Source organism: Gossypium arboreum, chromosome 12, assembly GCF_025698485.1.
Source record: "Gossypium arboreum isolate Shixiya-1 chromosome 12, ASM2569848v2, whole genome shotgun sequence".
Lineage (NCBI taxonomy): Eukaryota > Viridiplantae > Streptophyta > Magnoliopsida > Malvales > Malvaceae > Gossypium > Gossypium arboreum.
The window spans coordinates 95,951,526-95,957,923 of NC_069081.1; the positions used below are offsets into that span (position 1 = coordinate 95,951,526).

At 35.4% G+C, this 6,398-nt stretch overlaps 1 non-coding gene across 1 annotated transcript; it reads left to right on the forward strand.

The window, feature by feature from the left end:
• Positions 1-5,959: 5,959 nt before the first annotated feature.
• On the forward strand, positions 5,960-6,066 carry LOC128285994 (small nucleolar RNA R71). Its single transcript, XR_008276541.1, has one exon. It is a non-coding gene; the product is annotated as a small nucleolar RNA R71 (small nucleolar RNA).
• Positions 6,067-6,398: the final 332 nt, after the last annotated feature.

Genomic DNA, 6,398 nt, shown 5'->3' on the forward strand with positions numbered 1-6,398 from the left:
ATTTCTGCAGTAATACTTTATAGAATAATCTAATAATATTAAAAGAATGGAGGAAGGATAGAAATAATATTAGAGCTTGTTGGTGTGATTTCCAAATGAAATCACATTCCTATTTATAGGAATTTTCATGTCTCTTCATAGAGACATCTTTCAATAGGTGTATTTTCTGAATAATAATATTTTTAAAAAGATACATAATTAGTCATTTAATATTATAACTATTCAAATAATATTATTTGAATAGTTATAATATTGTCAAGAAATCAAGCGATATGACTTTTGAGCAATAATCAAAAGATTTAACTTTTGATTAATTACACCATTTCATTTTTAGTTATTAGAGCACCATAAAAATTTGAAAATGTTCTAACAATCTCCCCCCATTTTCAAAATATTTTAGATTTTGATATTCTTGGAAATCAATTTGAATAAATGAAGGTGTCTTACAATTGAACTGATGATCGTTAAATCGTGATAAGTTTTAAATTTATAATTGACCGTATTTGAAAACTAACTATTATCATGATGAAGGCAAGCGCACCTATCGAACAGTAGTATAGTTTATAGCAAGATCGGAATGTCGAACCCACAGGAACTAAAAGTACTAGTATTAACTTTCTTTTTATTATCTAGCCTAAAATTAAGGGGGATTTGTTTTAACTAAACTAATTAACTAAACAAAGAATGCACAGAAAGTAAATTGGGGAAATACTTTTAAGAAAAATTGATTGATTTGGATAATACCCAAGAGAAAATCCATCTAGACTTTACTTGTTATTTGACTTTGAATCAGATGATTTATTCACTTGACTTGATCCGTAGAAATCCCTAAGTTATATTATTATCTCTCTCGAGACTAACAATGTCTAACCCTAGGTTGATTAATTGAAATCTCTTTCTAATTAAAACCCCTAGTGTTGCATTAACTCGATCTATGGATTCCCTTATTAGGTTTGACCCTAATCCGGCAAAATTATGTCGCCCTATTTCTAGGGGTGCAATCAACTTTGCTTAATTATGCTAGATCTACTCTTAGACAGAGACTTTTGCTCCTCTGAATAAGCACATCAATACTTAAATCAATATCCTGAAATATTAAAGCAATAATTAAGAACTCATAATTAAGAACAAATCAAGTATTTATTATATAATTCAGAAAATAATAACAAGATCCATCTTAGGTTTCATTCCCCTTAGGTATTTAGGGGTTTTAGTTTATAAGTGTAAAAGAAAACATCTCAAAAGAATAATGATAACAAAATATAAAGAAAACCCAAAAACTCCTAAAGGAAATTGAAGGGAGATCTTCAGTCTTGAAGGATAATCCGGCTTCTGAGATGGATCAATAGGCTTTCTTTGAGTAATTCTTTGCCTCATACTCCGTGTGTCCCCTTTTGTCCTCATCTAGTGTGTTTAAATAGGCTTTAGAATGCCTCAAAGCCCTCCAAAGTTCCATTTTCTGATTAGAACTAGACTTGGGCCCGATAGGGACATGCCAGTGTGACATGCCGGTGTGCAAGTGCTTCAAACCGTGTTAAAGTCTGCTGAATAGACACGGCCGTGTGGTCTACCTGTGTAGGGAAGCCCAGGCCGTGTTGATTTCCCATGTTGGCCCATTTTCTCCGTTTTCAGCCCGTTTCTCGCTCTTTTTACTCCCCTATGCTCACCTAAGTATAAAACATGGAATTAAAAGATTAGGAGCATCAAATTCACCAAATATAAGGAGAATTCATCCATAAATGTGCTTAGCATGGGATAAAAATATGTATAAATTACGGTTTATCAAATACCCCCACACTTAAGCGTTTGCTTGTTCTTAAGTAAAATCCTCAACTCACAATTAAGAATTTATTTTTCTCAACTTATAATTCCTATCAATAGTATCTCAGAATAAACCATAAGTAATCATACATTGAGAATTCGACTAGAAGAACATCAAAGTTTCAAACATTCCAAGTTGAGCATTTTATCACGAAGACATTAGGTGTCTCCCCTCATCTAAGTAATCACCTTTTATTCAAAATATCACAGAGTTCAACATCCTCACTAATGATTCACTCAAATCACTCGAAGTGTTTAAGGACAACAAATGAATCACTCATTAGTCAATATGAAAAGTTATTACCATAGGCTTGCATGAAAATTAACTCTCCACCACTATATGTTGAGATGATACATCAATCAAAAGGTCTTTAGAGGGTTGTAACGTGGCTTTGGTTAGGGGATGTGGTCATAAGCTAAAAAAGAAGGTTAGAATCAAAATTGAATTGAAAAATTACCTAACTAGAAAAATACTACAATTGACAATTTGCATACCTAATTGAGCTTTTCTTCATGGATAACATCGTTTTAATCTAAGCATTACATAATTTCATAATAATTTTTTTTAATAACAAATAAAATATTAAAAAACTTTGCTAAAAATAAAACATAGCTAAGTAATTTATTCAAATCAAATCTCAACAAAAATAGGGATCAAATTAATTAAGGGGATTTCAACAATAATGGGTTATGGGTTAATATGGAGGGTAAATCAATTAATGACTTGTTAGGCTCAAGGGGGTTCACTAAGGGTTAATTATGGAGGTAGGCTTTTATGGAGTGAGTGGGTTAAACCTAGGTGCCTTTATCATCTCAACATACCAAATCAAATGTGTGGTCTTGACATGCATAATCAAGCAAGTTCTAGAATAACAATTCGATATTGACGTACTCAAAGCAGCAATAAAAGTGAGCATAAAAGAAATAATATATGCTTTAAAGGTTCAAGATCTCACAAAAATTATGCCTTTTTTTTTATGTTTAACCTGTGAATTTCAACTCAAGATAATACCTAAACTTGGGGAAACAACATAAAAATTTTTAATTCTTAAAAATCAACTTTATCATGCTTGATTCTTTAATTTCTTAAAGTCTAACAATCAATGCATGAATGCCTATGTTTTAATTCAAGACATATCAATAAAAATCATAAATTAATCAAAATTCATTCTAATAATGATATGAGAAGATTATTTGAGAACAAGACAAAATTCAGGGACTTTTCTGATAATGATATAAAATCCCCCCCACACTTAAAATGTATATTGTCCTCAATGCACAAAGATATATAATAGCGATATAAATATAATATTGAAAAAGAAGAAAAGAAGTGAAACTGCCCTGAGATTGTAGATGAAATCCTTGGATTCGCTAGAGCGATAATTGAACATACAGCTGAAGGAAAGGCATGATTCTGAGGGATAAATGAGAAGAAACTACTGTGAAGGAGAGTTAAGGGAATAATTCGATTATTACCATAAAGATAGGTAGAGTCTTCAAAAATAAATAGAAATAAAAGTAAAAAAATAAAAATAAAAATCAAACGAGTTTAAAAAAAAAGGCACGGCAGTGTCGCCCAACACTGGTCTCACACGGTCGTGTCACAAGCCCGTGTTTATCACGAAATGAGAAATCGCCACACGGCCTGAGGACACGGCTGTGTGTCTAGGCCATGTGGTCACATGGTCGTATCGCACGATTGTTCGCGATGTGGTTCGCTTCTCCAAAGCCCGTGTTCTTTTGACAGTCTCGACCACGGGTAGTGACACGGACTTGTTGCACGCCCGTGTTAATTTTTCAGTTTCTTCCATGAGTGTAGCGCACGCCCGTGTTATTTTGATAGGATTGCCCATGACCATGTCACACGGCCTTGGCAATGTATCGAATCTCATGTTTTGGGAAAAATTTTACTCTATTCTCGCACGGTCGTATCGAACGACCGTGTCACTGCCCGTGGTATAAGCACGGCCTAAAGCACCCCTGTGGGCTATGTCGTGTTTGCCCTTGTCAAATGTCAAAATTTCCTGCAGTTAAACTATGAACAGTTAAAGAAAAGTTAAACCCAATTTAGTGAGGTTAGTGCTTGGGTTGCCTCTCAAGAAGCGCTTATTTAGAGTCTAAGCTCGACTCTACCTTGATTTCGTGTGATTACGGTGGATTAAGGAGTTGAAACTCCTCACCTATGCTATCAATTTTATCAAAATAAGGTCTGAGTCGAGTATTATTTACCTTAAAAGTTTCGAATACAATATGTGTTACCTCAACTGTACTATATCGGAAGATGTTCATTACCGTGAAGGGAGTCGCTCTGTCCGTATTGTGCTCTAGAGTAGCAATTTGGGGGTCATTTTCATCTAACAATACTTTGTCCCCAACTTTAATTTGCCTTGTTTCATCCCTATGTTCATTGTGGTGTCGCTTCGATTTTTAGTGTGCTTTTGGTTTCTCCTTGACAGGTGTACGCCATTCATCTAGTTCATCGACTTGAAGTCTTCGTTCTTCATAGATGGGTCCTTTGTTGTTACTTGAACATGGCTCATATATGCTCCTCGAACGTGTTTCCTACAAAGAAGGTTGCACCACATGATTAGTATTGGTAGCATAATTTATACAACCACCCTCAATATTCGATGTTTTATTCAAATTACGAGCTCAAAGAGTGATTGTTTCATCACCCAGACGAAGTGTGAGTTCACCTGTACCAACATCAATAATGGTTCTAGTAGTTGCTAAAAAGGGTCGTCCTAAAATCAAAGGTATGTTACTATCCTCTTCCATAGCTAGAACAACAAAGTCTACTGGGCATATAAATTTATCGATTTTCATAAGAACATCTTCAATGATACCCCTAGGAAATCTAATGGTTTTATCAGCCAATTGAATACTCATCCTAGTTTGTTTGGGTTTCGCAAGACCTAACTGTTTAAACATTTTATAGGGCATAACATTAATGCTCGCCTTTAAATCAGCCAATGCATTATTCACGTTCAGACTACCAATCAAACAAGGAATTGTAAAACTCCTTGGATCTTTCAACTTGTTGGGTAGCTTATTCTGTAGAACGGCTAAGCAAACTGCGTTCAACTCTACATGCGACGTCTCATCCAACTTCCATTTGTTTGCTAAAAGCTCTTTAAGAATTTAAATGCGTTCAGCATCTGCGAAAGAGCTTCAATAAACGGTAAGTTAATATGTAATTTCTTTAATAGTTTAAGGAATTTACCAAATTGTTCGTCCGTGTGGTCTTTCCTTGTCGTATTGGGGTATGGCATACGAGGTTCGTACTCTTTACTTACCGGTTTTCGCTCACTGTGGTTTACCTCATCCTTACTTTTACTTACCACCATTCCTTGCCTCGATTTTGGTTCATGTTCAACTAACCCTTCTTTTTCTTGAGCGGTAATCGCATTGAGTTGTTCCTTTGGGTTACATTCAATGTTACTTGGCAAGCTACCTTGTGGTCGTTCAGAAATTAATTTGGCAACTTGGCCTATCTGACTTTCGAGCCCTTGGATCGACACTTGTTGATTCTTAAGTGCTATTTTGGTATTCTGAAAATGAGTCTCTGACACCGAGATAAATTTCGTTAGTATCTCCTCAAGGTTCGACTTTTTTTCCTGCTGGTAAAGTGGTTGTTGAAAACCTGGGAGATGTTGTGGCCTTTGATTTCCTTGACCACCCTACAAGAAGTTGGGATGGTTCCTCCAACTTGCATTATAAGTATTACTATATGGGTTATTTTAAGGCCTAGAATTATTGTTACCCATATATTGAACTTGTTCCTCCTCGGTGCTAGGGTTGAAGGATTGATATTCTATGTGTACTCATCCTCCATTTGATTCTCACCTCATCACGGGATGTACCTGAGTAGAACCACACAGACCATTAATTTTTTTATTTAAAAGTTCTACCTGATTTGATAGCATGGTGACCGCTTCGACGTTAAAAGCGTCGGCTACTTTCGTTGGCTTTGTGCTTATGACTTGCCATTGATAATTATTCAATGACATCTCTTTTAAATTCATAAGCCTCCTTAGGTGTATTATTTTTAATAGTCCCACCAGCAGCTGCGTCAATCATCTGTCTAGTTGAAGGATTCAGGCCATTGTGAAAAGTTTGAACCTGTAGCCAGAGTGGTAACCCATGGTGAGGGCACCTTCTTAATAGATCATTGTATCTCTCCCATGCATCATAGAGTGTTTCTAGATCCATCTACATAAAAGAAGAGATATCATTCCTTAACTTAGCCATTTTAGCCAGTGGAAAATATTTAAGTAAGAATTTTTTGGTCATTTGTTTCCAAGTAGTAATTGACCCTCGTGGTAACGAGTTCAACCATTGTTTAGCTTTGTTCCTCAACGAAAAGGGAAACAACCGAAGGTGAATGGCATCATCAAAAACACCATTGATCTTAAATGTGTCGCAAAACTCCAAAAAAATAGCCAAATGAGTGTTTGGATCCTCGTCCTGCAAACCATCAAACTGAACAAACTGTTGTACCATTTGAATTGTGTTAGGTTTCAGTTCAAAATTATTTGCAGCAATACCAGGTCTAACTATACTCTATTCGGCTCCTG